The sequence below is a fragment of the Eulemur rufifrons genome, chromosome 8, assembly GCF_041146395.1.
Source record: "Eulemur rufifrons isolate Redbay chromosome 8, OSU_ERuf_1, whole genome shotgun sequence".
Taxonomy (NCBI): Eukaryota; Metazoa; Chordata; class Mammalia; order Primates; family Lemuridae; genus Eulemur; species Eulemur rufifrons.
In genome coordinates, this window is record NC_090990.1 from 45677215 (window position 1) to 45692714 (window position 15500).

A 15500-nucleotide genomic window follows, 5' to 3' on the forward strand; every position below is an offset into this window, starting at 1 on the left:
GCCTCGTAGTCTGAGATATTTTGTTACCGCAGCCTGAATAGATTAAGATAGTGTTGAACAAACTTCAGGAAGGGGTGGCTGTAGTTGGGCCTTGGAGCAATTGGAATGTGGATCATGAACCATAAAGATTTACCCCATCCCTTTTCTGCACGTCTCTGCCGGTTTCCCTGTCTATCCCTACAGATGGCCTTCTGCACAAAGTGGGAGCCACCAACAGCTCCCAAGCCTCATATTGGAGATTCCACCTCCAGAGAACTGAGTTTATTTCCTCAGTTATAGCTTGAAAAATGCCAGAGAAGTCATCTATGAAGGATTTCATTTGGTCAGCTTGGAGTGTTGCCTAACCTGCACTAATCAGCTGTGTCTAGAGGAGCAAAGTTATGTTCAATATGGCAACCCCCATTGTATACATACACATGGAGGAAGGAGACAAGGTTAACGACACACATTATTCATATGCAAAAACCATGTGCATCACAGAAAGATGAATAAGACCTGGCCCCAGTCCTCAAGGTGCTCACAATAGCAATGTGGCAGATTTCCATGCCCTTTTCCTTACTGGGCACCCAGTAGAGTATATTTCCCAGACTGCTTGTGGTTAGGAATGGTCATATGACTGACTGATAACCAGTGACATGTGTGAGTCATTTCCAGACCTGTTCCATGAAAATGTTTCTCATGCAGCCTTCTATATACTTCTCCCTTTCCAGCTGAATGAAATGGAACGACTCCCAGGTCACCTAGGAGAGCCATGTGTTTAAGATTGCAGAACCACAGATGAAAGGACCCTGCCTCCCTGAATCACTGCACACAGAAGAGACCCACTAACACGCATGCACATCAGGCTCTTAGCAAGAAAAAAAAATTTGTATAGTGTTAAGCATTAAGATTTAAATGTTTATTTATTACAGCTGCTGGGTCTGCCTTCATTAATATAGTTAGTAAACATTGCATTAACTGGAATTAACTCCCTGGAGTTTCAGCTCTCTGGCAAACTTGCTGGATGACCTGGAGAAAATCACTTTACTTCTCTGAGTCTCTCCGTCAAGTACATCCACATTGCAGGATTTTTCATTAGTGAATAGAGATAATGCATGTGAAGGAACGTGAATGCTAAATTCCTTCACAATTTCAGGATGGAATATTAGAAACTTGTCTCTGTCTTGCCATTTCTCAAGTATGCCAAAATACAATTTTAGAGGCTTAGAAAGCTTTCAAGTATCTGGTTGAAAGTGTTCTATTTAAAAAGGAGGCAATATAGGTTATAAGAATATAATTTTCCACATAGAACTTAAAAAGTTATTTTCACTTCAAATTTTTTAAAATAACTGGCACTTAAACATTTTCTTTTTATTTCTTGCTTTAGCATTAGAAGAAAATAATTTTCTCACCACCAATATTATCAAGCTTCTTTAAAAGCTTGAAGAAATCAAAGCTGAATTAGGGGAAAATATAACTTTGCCCTTAGTAATTGACAGATCTCAGCCTTGAACCTGAAACTTCTGACTCCAAGGTTAACAACAAGGCAGCGTAGAGTGTGTATTCAGCATTAAAAGTGGAAGCAAGGAAGGTGCCTGACTATGAGAGGAGGAGTAAAAGCCCAGAGAAAGAGATTTCAACTTTATTTAAAAATACTCCTTGAGCTACAGCTATGTGCCAAGCATTGTGCTAGACATTTGAGAATATAATGTTGAACCAAATTGCTGCGGTGCTTGTAATGTCAGATTTAACAGTGAGGGATGTTAATAGCAAAGGGAATGTACACTATCAGGGAGAAAGGGGAGAACACCAGGAGAAGAATAGAAGGTGTTCTGTTTGTTTGGAGTGTTTTCGTGGTCGTCTTCACCGAATTCTAACTCCCTCATCCACCCTTTCAGCCAATTATTCTGAATCAGTGGTAGAGGCTGGAAAAAAAAATCAAGTCCTTCTTTTAATCATTTATTCACTCAATCATTTGTCATTTATGTCACTTACTAAATACTTCCTATGTCCAACATCCCATACCTGGCACTGAAGATCTAGAGATGAGTTAAATGTGATACCAGCCCTGAGGATGCTCATGGTCTATCCTGAACACTTGTAAAGCACCTGCAAAGCAATGTGCTAAGCGTCGAGAAGGAGGGTCACAAGGTAAGGGTGAGGGAATCATGGGTGGTCCTTCTCTGTTCCTCCAGATTCCTGTTCCCCTCCCCCACCTCTCTGCACCTCACCTATGCCTTTTGGATGCTGCACCCCCTTGTGCTGAATCAACAAGATTAGGCACAGACATCCGCAGTGAGAAAATAATGAGGGCACCAGAAGGTCACTGCAAATAGAAGGCAGTTATGTTCCTTCATGATTTAAAGTACTGAATGGTACATTTATTTCCATTAACTGCAATGAGATGGTGTTCACGTGGGTGATAACAGTGGGATTTTCACGACATCACTTTAGCCTATCTGGTTAGAGAACATACTGGGTTTCCTGAGTATTGAACGTTCCTGAAATATTGAGGAATAAAGGATATTCTGTACTTTATCTTCCTTTGTCCTCCCCTCCACCTGATCTTTTTTAGTTATAGACAAAGTCATCCTTATTTTTCAATCTTTCAGTTAAGAAATATTTACTAAGCCCTAGTGCATTCCAGCCACTCTGTGTTTTACAGGCATATAAATGAAAAAAGAACTGGTCCCTGATCTCAAAGACCTAACTATCTCATGGGAAAAACAACAAAGATGATTAAATTCAATGTGATTGGTGCTTCATTAGAAGTGAGGCCAGCCAGTGTGACAGAAGAGCAAGAAGGGGACACACTACCAGATGGGAGGTTCTATAAAGGCTTTCCAGAAAAGAAACCCAATCTGAGTTAAAGCTCAAGACTCATGGCTAGTCAAGTAGATGGGGCTTCCAAGGGTGTCCAAGCAGACGGGAGTTTGTCCTCCTAAAGATACTGCCCCAGTGAACTGCCCAAAGTGGATATGCTAATGGAGCCCAGGAATTCAGCCACAAGGACTTTGGAGTGAGAGAGACTTTATTCTCATTCTTGGTCTGTCTCTTCACCTACTGTGAGGCATGATTTTGCAAATGAAATGAGAAAATAAAGTAGGTTATATGCTTCTTGCAATCTCTAGCACCAGTCTGTTCTCATAAACGGTGTGGGGGTATGCATATGGGTGTGTGCGCATGTGCATCAGAGGATCAGAGAGGAGAATCTTGGGCCTGTCTTTGTAGAACTGAAGGCTTATTTTATACACTATAATCAAGTGTCTATTTTGCATTTGTTCCCCCAGATCCATTCCTGACCCCTCATCACCAACTGTGTGCCCTTGGAGCCTGGCCTGTTTGGACTCCATCAAAGGCTCCCTCCCTGACTTCCAGGTGAATCAAGGAATGGAGGGCACTGTAGAGGATTGGAGAGAAGGAGACGTGGAGTCAACCTCACTCCTTTGCAGTCATCTCAGGGTGCTGCATCCTTGGCGTCAGGTCACAACTCCTGCCAAAGGACCTTCTCCATACCATTCTATGTCTCTAGATTCTGTCCGCTGCTCTCTCCCCTTATCTCTCAAACACAGGGTTAAAAATAGGCAGCTGTTACTAGCCCAAGGGCACTGCACTGTCTTTGTGGTTTCCTACAACCTACCCATATCTTTATAAATGAATCCTTTATTCAGTTCTTCTCTAATCACTTAGTTTGAGTGTGACATCTATTTTCTTCTAGAGCCATGACAGACACATATTCTGTAAGTCCTGCAAAGGGACTCCAAATAAATATATGGGCATGGAAATTAATAAAGGGGGGTGATTATATTTCCTCTAGGCTAGCATTTACATTGTTAGGGACACTGAGAAGCTAAACCAGCTGAGGGATAAACCAGGGACAGGGGGAGGCACTCCTTCCTGTCTCTCTCGTCCCACTGAGCTGAGTACATTGAGAACAGTGCCCAACTTTTATTCCTCTTTTAATCGGTACCCCTAACATCCAACTGAGACACTGGGATACAGAATCTATGTTCAATATATGTGTGTTGAGTGGGTTTCCACAGAGTGGAAAAGATGAAGGATCTGGTGAATGGGTTGGGTGGGTTTCCAAGCCAGCATAATGGAAAAGGTGAGAGAGATAAGAAAAATTAAATGATATATTTATAGTTGCTCTCTATACTCATACATGCATACACACTCATGCCACAATTATGCCTTTTTGCTTTTAACATTTCAAGAAACCTTCACTTGGTCATTCCAGTCTTGATTAGAAGAACACACCTCTGGAGGGTCCACGGGAAAAAACTCTTCTTCACCTTGTGGGATCAGGACCCAAAACTGCAATACTGGAAATGGATGGAAACTGCCACTGAGTCAAGGGCCTCAAGTGCCAGATGGAAGCGTGGAGGCTTTGTGGCTCCGCTCAGCATGCTGCTGGCTGCTCTGTGGGACACTGTCAAGGATGGGAGATTCCCTCTTCTGAGGGCTGCAGGCCCCTCTGGGGTTGTTCAGCCTTTACTGATAGGATGGTTTTCCCTGAGCTAATTCAAAATCTGCGTCCCTGTGACCTCTCTCTGAAAAGAAGCAAACACTCTCCTGAGAGATACTTCAGGGTGTTTCAGGGCCCCAAGATAACTGTTTCATATAAACTTCCTGACGTTAAGTATTGGTGCAGTAGGGCATGGCCTAGAGGTGTGACTTGGAGAGAACCAGGAGGATTGTGTGTCTGAGGGGACCTTCTCTGTGCCCCAACCCCATTTCCTACCACCTGTGATGTCTTCAGTTGTATTCACAGCTACAGGTAGATGCTGTGCTCAAGAGGACGGACCCCTTTGAAACAGACACAGCTCACTGTAAATTTCTCTAAGGGAAGGGACGTGTCTTCTCTATGCTTTCTACTGTGACCAGACACTGGGAGTAAAGAGCTGAGAGACTAGAGGGGTGTCAGATGAGGCAGCAATCTCACAGGAGGAGGAGGTCCTCTAGGCCACTTTAAAAGAAGGTATCCTGACATAGGGAATGGCATATGGAAGATCCCAGAACCTTCAGGTGCCTAGTAGTTGGTGAGATTGTGGAGGGGTCTTCCGAGGGCTAAGCCATAGGCCAGAGAGGAAGCAGGGCCAGCTCTGCCGCCTATGAGCTGTGACCTTGGGCGAGTCACTTTCCTTCTCTGTGAAATGAGAAAGTGGGGGGCCACTACATCGTTTCTAAAGGCCTTCCTATTCTATAAATCAATGGTTCTAAAAACGCCTCACATTTCTGTAGCTCTTCACAGTTCATAAAACACATTACCTCATTTCATTCTGCAGCACTGAAGGCAAAACTTGGCAGAATTCAGAGTTGACCTTACTCTTTTCTGATGACTTTTCAACTGGAATGCAAAACTCAGGGCACCCCCAGGTTTTTGCCTCGGAATCACTCACTCAAGTAACGTATCATCTCCTTTGCTTACCACACACAACATACAGACAGACATACACACACACACACACACAAACACAGATAGTTTCTTAGGGAAAAAATAATTTGTTCTTAAAACAGTTCCCACAATTAAATTTCAAAAAGTGGCCTACTGCCCCAAACTCAACTCCAATTAAAATGCTAAACAGTAAAGGTCACTTCCAGTACCTGGAGGCTAGACAAGTCAAACTCCTGCCCCAAAACCCCTGAGTGGTTTGAGAACTCAGTAACATTTCTGACCATGTGGTCTTAGAGTATCAAAAAAGGGATTTCTAATGGGGATAGATTAGGAGAATGGGGTCAGGGAGAACTTAGCTTCCTCAATCTAGAATTTTAAATTGTATAATTGATCCAAATGGGAGTTAATAACTGAGACTAGATAGTCATAGGAGTTGCTGAAAAGTTACTGTTAATCTATATTCTAATGCTATCCAACTGAGTGACCTAGAATAAGTTAACTAACTTCTCTGGGCCTCTGTTTTCTCATCTATAAAATTAGGGGTTGAACTAAATGATCAATAAAGTGCCTTTCAGTTTATTATTTCTTCATTCACTCAATGAACATTGATTGAGCATCTGCCCTATGTCAAACATTGTGAAAGTCATTGGAATAGAACAGAAAATGTTAATTAAAATTGTGTGTGTGTGTGTGTGTGTGTGAGAGAGAGAGAAAGAGACAGAGAGAGAGAACAGGCATGCAAGCACACTCCATGCCCTCAGAGCTCACATTTTGGTTGGACAAAGAGAGATGTGCAAACACATGAATGCAGTAAAGAATCTTCATGCAATGAAAATCATCTATACTTAGAAGAACACAAGGGTAAGAATTCTTCCCGGTATATCTATACTTAGGAGAATATAGGAGAAAATTATTCCTGGTGGAAGAGTCAGGGAATCTTCAGAGAGAGAGCTAATTTTTTAGCTGGATCTGAAGGTGAGTAAGGCAGAGGAAAGCATTCATCACCAGGCAGCAGAGCAAATGGAGACAGGCTCAGGGAAACAGAGGGAATCTGTAATGATTAGAATATGGAGAGATGAGAAGGGAGACAGGCAGCTGGAGATGCAAGCAGGAGCCAGACCACACAAAGCCAAGTTAGCCGGCCGAACACAATGAAGAGTTGCTCAAAGTTGTAAACAAGGGAGCAACGTGGTCAGCTCTGTATTCGCTAAACGTCAGTCTGGTTGCCATAGACAGTTACAGACTGGAGGGGGACTAGACGGGAGGCAGGATCTCACTGAGAAAATGAAAAGCACTGCATTATTCCAGAGGAGACAGAAGCTGAACTAAGGCAGCATCCATGGAGATGAAGAAGAATGTGTGAATTTAACTGCCTTTCAGGGAACGTTATGTGTGATTTAGTTATTCAGCAAACATTTACATAGCTTTTACTACGTGCCAGGCACTGTTCTAAGCACTTAGAAATATTAACTCATTTAATCATCACACCACACCTACGAAGTTGGGACTTCTGTAATCCCCATATTATGGAAGAGATAAGTGAGACACAGAGAGGTGAGGCCACTCACCCAAGGTCCCGTAGCTAGTGAACAGGTAGCCTTCCCCTTGAGTCTGAGTCCTTAGCCACTAACACTATGTTGCTAAGTGTGACTCCCAGGCCTCTGGCTTAGTTGCCCGCTGGATGGATGGTCATGTCATTTACTTCCTACAGGGAGAAGAATGGATGCTGGGGAAAGAATCAAGTTTTGGGGGCAGTGTGTTAATCAAGACACCTGTGCTATCATGGTGGAAAAGCCCCGCAGGAACTGGTTAAGTGGGAGCGGAGCAGCAAAGGGAGTTTTAGTTTGAAGATTTAGATTTGAAAGTCATTTGTGTACAGATGGCAGTGGTCGCCAGGGGCGTGGCCTAGACTGCCCGCCACTGTCACTGGTGTGGCCTGAGTGCAATGGCAGGATGGTGTTCATGTTGCACGTCTGGTTCTGATGCATGTGGAGAACTGTTCCTTGCTTCCTAGGGAATGTTTGTTATTCTACTAGTTGTAAACTAACTCTTGTCAAAGAACATGGTGATTTTCACTCAATGGTCATGTCTGAAGTATTCCAAAATACACAAAAACCATAAGCAATTCAGTTGCTGACAGGAAATAAGTCTTTGATAGAGAAACTATAATGAGAATTTGAGGTAGATGAAACCTCTAACAAGCCTTGATTTTATAAAGTCCTGCTTAGTAATCCTGCTCTTTAATATTTTAGAACTTAAATGTAATAATTGGTACAAAACATTGGACCTGTAATTTGGTCATGCTGGTTCTGTATTTACATTTCTTTCATTAAAAATTTAGTGAAAATGAATAATTGAAGATAAAGCAGAGCTTAACAAATTTTGCAACTACAAGTTAAAGGTTGAAAACTGGTCTACTGAATAATGACTATATCCATTTAAAAATTATACTGTTTCGCTTTATTTTCAGAGCTCAAATAATTCTGATAGGATATTATAGAAAGCAATGACAAGATTCACTGGCTGCAGGCAAGCACCTCATTCACAGGCAGCTCGGTTTGCTCTTTGGCCTAACAAATAAACATATTAAATCTTTACTATGTGCTGGGCATTGGGCTGTATACCTTCTACCCATTGGCTCATTAAGATCTCACAACTCAAGGCAAAGGCAAAATTAATGCCTTCAGTCTAAGGATGATGAAACCATAGTCCAGAGAGGGGAATCCACTTGTCACAGCCCTTTCAGTGAATAAATGGCAAAACTGAGAACTCCACCATTGTACAAAGTCCACACTAGGTTCAGGCAATAATCAAAGAATCTCAGACTCCAGAGCCCAGCCATTTTCTCAATGCCAGCACTGTTTCTCTCACTCTACGGAAGGCCTGCCAAGTAGTCTTCTACTACCCAATTTTATCCATCCTTCCAGACAACGTATCAGCTCCCATCTCCCCCACCAATTCCAGCCCATGCAGACTCCTTTCTTTGCCCGTTCCTCATTTGGCTGCACCACCCACACTGTCCTGTGGGGCTGTGGACTTCCCACGTGTGGGTCCCGCCTTCCCCTCAACCCTTTTTAGTCTAGACTTCCAAGTCCCTTGCAATGTGGGTCTCACTCAAGTTGTTTAGCAAATATTGCCAAATTAAATGAAAACTGCTTGTTGGACGTCTCTGGTGGAGCCCACAATACACAGCATGACTCTTGTTGTCCTGAGTTCTGAACGAATTGGGAAATAAGCAAAACAGTAGCAGATGAAGGTCAAAAGGTCAACTTTAGTGCCTGTGCTGATAGGCTGGAGGATGTATGCTAAGAAGAGAGCCAACATGGCTTTCAGTAGCACCAAAATCAAGAACCCAGCAGCTTAGGCTCAGTTACAGCAGGGACAGCCAGGAGCGGCCTGCTCGGGGAGCACTCACAGAATGGATGAGCAGAGGGGAAATTAGCAGCAGGAGAGTGGTCCTGCTCCTTCCCCAGAGGAGAAAAAAGAAAAAAAACAGAGCGTACTGTTATTCTTGCCTAATGTTTTCATAAATTCTTGCCACATCTACTGGGACAGAGCAATTCCATAAGAAAGACTAAGAATGTGCATAGGGCAAGCTATAGGGGAAAAGTGGTCCCTTCTAACAGTGTTGAATAATTCACCAAATTTTCATCCCACTCTACATTCACTGAGTATATATGAACGAAGAATGACAGCATCCTCTACAAAACTCCTAAGAATATCTGAAGAAAATATTAAAGACTCAATCATTATAATCATAATTATAACAAAAATATATTGAGTACTTACTCTACACTAGAAATCATGCTGTGCTTCAACTCCTGATAATTACCATATGTTTGACACTATTATTGCTCCCCTTATACAGTTGAGAATAACCAAAATTAAATAAAACTTGCAAGGTCCCACATCAATTAAATGGTACAAGCAGGACTCAAATTCAATTTTCCTGATTCTACATGCTCATAGTGATGAAAGGATGTAAGTAGCCATTCCCATTTTTGCCTGTAAGATAAATAACTCTAAATCATGTAACATTTACTTATAATACTCATGTACATAGCACATTTCCTCTCTTAAAATATGGTTCCCAGATCTGTTAACCTTTTATTTTTAACTTCTACTAAAGTGATGATCGATGCAACAGCAAACATATATGCCTGCTGACTAGAGCTGAACAGAGCATTATTATATCATGTTAAGTATGATGTACTCGGAGTCCAAAGACCCAGGCGTGAAAGGCGGCTCAGACATTTACTGGCCATGACAGGCTATTTTGAAGAAATTACTTAACATCCCATATCTATTTTTTAATGGGATAATAAAATTTACCCCATGGCATTGTCATGAGGACTAAATTAGATAGTCTATTTAAAGTGCATAGCACAAATTCTAGCATATAATAAATATATAAAAAATCACTCCTAAGAGGAAGGAAAAGGGTGAGAGAGAAGAGGAACGGGCAGCCACGCTCTACCTTGGCAGTGTTTTTATTGGCTGAGAATTGAGGGAAGAACATAAGGGAGGAGGAAGGAAGTAGCCGCTCCTGCAAGAAGGTGTAAATGTAAACTATTTATGCAAAAACTGAGAGCATTGTGATGGCAGGGGCCGTGTGTTATCGGCTGTGTCTCCAGTGACTAGTGGAGTGTGTACTCAGAACAGATCTCCACAAACACACGTGAAATATGAAATGAGGCAACTCTTGCCACAAGGTCATCCTAGACCCGTGGTATTTATCAAGCAGCTTCTCCGCTCCTGAGACCTTCCTTGACTCTCCATATGACCTACATTGTAGGACGTTTTTTTTTTTACCAATGATGTCACAAAAGAAGAACAATCCTCTCCCCCATCACCACTGCCTAATGTCAACAGTCCCCTGCTTGTGGATCTGCCAGTGACTGCTATAAACAGTACATTTAAGCTTTCTGGTCCTCAGTTTCCTCACCTGTAAAATAGGGGGCTTCCAATAGCTGCTCCTCAAGGATTGTGGTAGGAATGTACTGATCATCATGTTTAAACCATGTTTGGCAGGTTCGAGGGCCTCCCTTACATACAACACACTCACTCCTTTATTCTTCACTTCCATTCTTCTTCCCTCCTGTAAGGTAGGAGTAAAGTTTGATGTAAAGTGAACAGCTCTTTTTATTGTACTGTAGTTATGATAATTTGTTCCAATCTTCCCTGTTTTAGCATAATTTGTTCCATTATTGTTGAGTTTAGGTTAATGCACAGTGTTTTTTCTCAGTTTGCAAACAATATAGGGGTTCAGGTACATTTTTAAGTATATATTTTTTAAAATCTGATGTAGGAATTGTAATAATATCTGACTTTGTATAGCGTTTTCTGGCTACACCATTGTCATCACCTTTTTTTCTTGGCCCTCTCAGCAATACCATGATGAAGCAGAACAGCCACAGTGATAGCTGTTTTGCAGACGAACAAACACTACAGAGAGATTGGGGGTTCTGCCCTGACTGACTCGTTAATTGAAAACCTGGGACCAAAGCTAGCTCCCCTGTTACTGAAGCCCAGGTTCCATCTGTTACCCTACATTGCCACTAAAGAGAAAGGAAGTAATGAACACAGCTGTATCTCCCAGGAGTTATCCATATTAGGGGCCCTTCTAGCACCATGAAGTTATCTATAGTAACAAAAGCACAGTGCGAGGACGGCCTGGCAGTTGAAATCTTCAGCTTCCAGTGAACAGTGGAGGGGACCTGCCATGAATCCCATGTTACAATGGCAGCCCATCTTCCTGCTAGAGAAAGACCTCCATAGATAGCTCAGAGATGAAATACCCAGCTAAACAGAACATGCACCCCCTCAGTGCCAGGCTTTCTAGCTGCACTGCCAGGGCCTGCAAGGAGGGTAAGAAGGAAGCCCTGACACCCCATCTTAGCACCTGTTCTATCTCCTTCAAGTCTTCTCTGTTCCAATTCCTTCAGCTGCATCAAGTATACCCACCATGCTGGTTACTCTTCTCTGTACACAGCAGATTTTAAAGACACTTAAGGATGAGTTGCTCAGAAGTGACCTCAACAATGCAGATGTGTTTGCCCCTTAACCAATGTAAATTAGGTTCACATTAAAATTTCTTTTTCTTTTAAGATGTGTTACCTTGTCAATTTACATTAAACCCAAGTGTAATTAAAACTCTTAACCACTGATTCTCAAACTTTGGTGTGCATGAGAAGCACCTGGGTGTTTGTTAGAAATCCAGATTTCTGGGTCCAAACTTAGAGATCCAGATTCAGTAGATTTACAGTGGGGCTCAAGAATCTGCATTTTTATCATTTCCCCCCTTTTCCAATAATTTTAGGTTAATGATATTTGGAGTCCACTTTGAGAACACTGCTTTACATCTTTCTCTCAGATGGTTTAGATAAACTACAACTCCTAGTGGTGTTCTTTGTGTACTGGAATTTGAGGGTCCAAGTTCATTACATTGCATTATACCTCTTAAATTCACCAAAGAACATTTGTGGTGGGAGGTGGGGCGGGGGGAAGGTATGGATTTTGGAGATAAGAAGACTTGTGTTCAAAACCTGGCCTTGAGTGAACAAGTTAACACCCTGAGTTTTACTCCCTCATCTATAAAATAAACCACATTCCTGCCTGGGGTTGTTGTGACCATTAAGATAATGTATGTTCTGTGACCACACACTGTCTGGCTTATGGAAGGTGCTCAATATATATTAAGTCTCAGCTCATTCCTCCATTATCCCAGCAAATGGACATATTTGGGGAACCTGATAATATCATCCAATTAATTTTCTTTCCAGCCTTCTATCCTTTGAAAATTTTTGTTGGCATTTTACCTCTGTCTTCCTCTCAGCCAGTGGTACTCAACTAGATGTATATACTGGAATCCCCTGGGGAGAATTTTAAAAGTGCAGGTGCTGAGGGCTTGTGCCAGATCCTTGGAATAAAAATCTCCAGAGGTCAAGGCTGGGGAAGTATAGGCTTAAAGAGCTCCCCAGATGATTCTGATATAGGCCCTGATTAAAGAATCACTGATCTAAGTAGTTGGTAATAATGTGGTTTGCTACGTATCAAAAACCATAAAATGTGCAGACCCTTGAAGCCATAAATATTCACTCCTAGAAATGGACCCCAAGGAAATAATCATAGATGAGTGTGAAGATGTGTTTACAAGGATGTTTAATACATATCTCTTTCTGAGTAGAAAAAGAGGAGAGGAAGGAGTTGGAGAAGGCGTTGAAGGAGAAGGAGAAGCAAGAAAAGAAACTGCTCAGCAGCAACATAGTGGGCACTGTAAAAATGAAAAACAAAATGTGGTACTCCCTACTGCACAATATTATACAGTCCTGAAATAGATGGCTACATTTTTATAATGGTCACAAAAGAGTATAAGAGGCATGATTCACATTCTTGCTGTTTAAAAATATAACTGTGAGAGATATACAACAAAACATCAGCAATAATTTGAACTAAGTGTTAGAGTTACAGGTTAATTTATAGGCATGCCTCGTTATATTGTACTTTGCTTTATTGTGCTTCCCAGATACTCAGGCTTTCACAAATTGAAGGTTCATGGCAACACCACGTTAAGCATATCAGCACCATTTTCCCAACAGCCTCTGCCCACTTTGTGTCTGTGTCACATTTTGGTAATAATCACAATATTTCAAACATTTTCATTATTACTGTATCTGTTACGGTGATCTGTGATCAGTGAACTTTGACGTTACTATCATAATTATTTAGGGCCACTATGAACTGTACCCATATAAGACAGCAAACTTAATCAATAAATGTGTGTGTGTTCTGACCACTCTACCAACTGGCCATTCCTCCTTATTCCCTGAAATAACAGCAATACTGAATTAGGACAATTAACAGCCCTACAATGGCCCCTAAGTGCTCAAGTGAAAGGAAGAGTCACACATCTCTCACTTATATCAAAAGCTAGAAATGTTGAATCTTAGTGAGGAAGGCAAGTAGAAAGCTGAGACAGGCTGAAAGCTAGGCGCTTTGCACCAAGCAGTTAGTCAAGCTGTCAATGCAAAGAAAAAGTTCTTGAGGGAATTTAAAAGTGCTACTCCAGTGAACACATGAATGATAAGAAAGTGAAACATCTTTATTGCTGATTAGAGAAAGTTTTAGTGGTCTGGATAGAAGATCAAACCAGCCATAATAGTTCCTTAAGTCAAAGCCTAATCCAGAGTAAGGCCCTAACTCTTTTCAATTCTATGAAGGCTGAGAAAGGTGAGGAAGCTTCAGAAGAAAAGTTTGAAGCCAGCAGAGGTTGGTTCGTGAGGTTTAAGGATAGAAGCTGTCCCCATAACATAAAAGTGCAAGGTAAAGCAGCACGTAGTGATGCAGAAGCTGCACCCAGTTATCCAGAAGATCTAGCTAAGAGCATTGATGAAGGTGGCTACACTAAAAAATAGGTTTCCAGTGTAGATCAAACAACCTTCTATTGGAAAAAGATGTCATCTAGGACTTTCATAGCTAGAGAGGAGAAGCCAATGCCTGGCTTCAAAGCTTCAAAGGACAGGCTGACTCTCTTGTTGGGAGCTAATGCAGCTAGTGACTTTAAGTTGAAGCCAATGCTCATTTACCAATCCAAATATACTAGGGCCCTTAAGAATTATGCTATATCTACTCTGTCTGTGTGCTATAAATGGAACAACAAAGCCTGGATGACAGCATGTTTGTTCATAGCATGGCTTACCGAATATTCTCAGACCAATGTTGACAACTTCTGCACAGAAAAGAAGATTCCTTTCAAAATTTTGCTGCTCATTGACAATGTACCTAATCATTCAAGAGATCTAATGGAGATGTGCAAGGAGATTAATGTTGTTTCCGTGCCTGCAAACACACTATCCATTCTGCAGCCCCTGGATCAAGTGGTAATTCCAACTTTCAAGTCTTATTATTTAAGAAATACATCTCATAAGGCTATCACTGCCACAGTGATTCCTCTGATGGATCTGAAGAAAGTAAATTGAAAACTTTCTGGAAAGTATTCACCATTAAGGATGCCATTAAGAATATTTGTGATTCATGGGAGTTGGTCAAAATATCAGCATTAGCCCAGGAACAGTGACTCACACCTGTAATTCCTACACTTTGGGAGGCTGAGGCAGGAGGATTGCTTGAGGCCAAGAGTTCGAGACCAGCCTGGCCAACATATTGAGAGCCCATCTCTATAAAAATAAATAAATAATACAAACAGCAGTTTGGAAGCCATTGATTCCTACTCTCATGAATGATTTTGAAGTGTCCATGACTTCACTGGAGAAAGTAACTGCAAATGTGGTAGAAATAGCAAAAGAACTAGATTTAGAAGTGGAGCCCATATATGTGGCTGAATTGCTGCAATCTCATGATAAAATTTTATTAATAACAGATGAGGATTTGCTTCTTATGGATGGATGAGCAAAGAAAGTGGTTCCTTGAGATGGAATTTATGCCTGGTGAAAATGCTGCAGACATTGTTAAAAAGACAACAAAGGATTTAGAATATTACATAAACTTAGTTTATAAAGCAGCAGCAGGCTTCGAGGATTGACTCCAATTGTGCAAAAAGTTCTACTGTGGGTAAAATGCCATCAAACAGCTTTGCATGCTACAGAGAAATCTTTCATGAAAGGAAGACGCAATCAAGGTGGCACACTTCACTGTTGTCTTATTTTAAGAAATTGCCAGACCAACCACCACCTGACCAGTCAGCAGCCATCAACATCAAGGCAAGACCCTCCACTGGCAAAAAGATTATGACTCACTGAAGGGTCAGGTGACCGTTAGCATTTTTTAGCAATAAAGTATTGTTTATTTAAAGTATATACAATATTTTTAAACAATGCTATATTGTACACTTAATAGACTACAGTATAGTATAAACGTACTTTTTATATGCACTGGGAAACCAAAAAAAAAATGTGTGACTTGCTTTATTGAGATATTTGCTTTATTGCAGTGGTCTGGAAGCAAACCCACAATATCACCAAGGTATGCCATATTTTATGTTTCCCTATTTTTTGAATTTTCTACAAAAAGCATCATTTTTATACAAACTTTTAAAAACATCCTATTTCTCATGATAGGATTTAGATCAAAACTATGAATATACTGCTAGAGACTGTCTCCAGAT

General features: G+C 41.3%; 1 pseudogene; it reads left to right on the forward strand.

Moving 5' to 3' along the window:
- The first annotated feature begins 13247 nt into the window (after positions 1-13247).
- LOC138390290 (tigger transposable element-derived protein 1-like) lies at positions 13248-15154 on the forward strand (annotated as a pseudogene).
- The last annotated feature ends 346 nt before the right edge of the window (positions 15155-15500 follow it).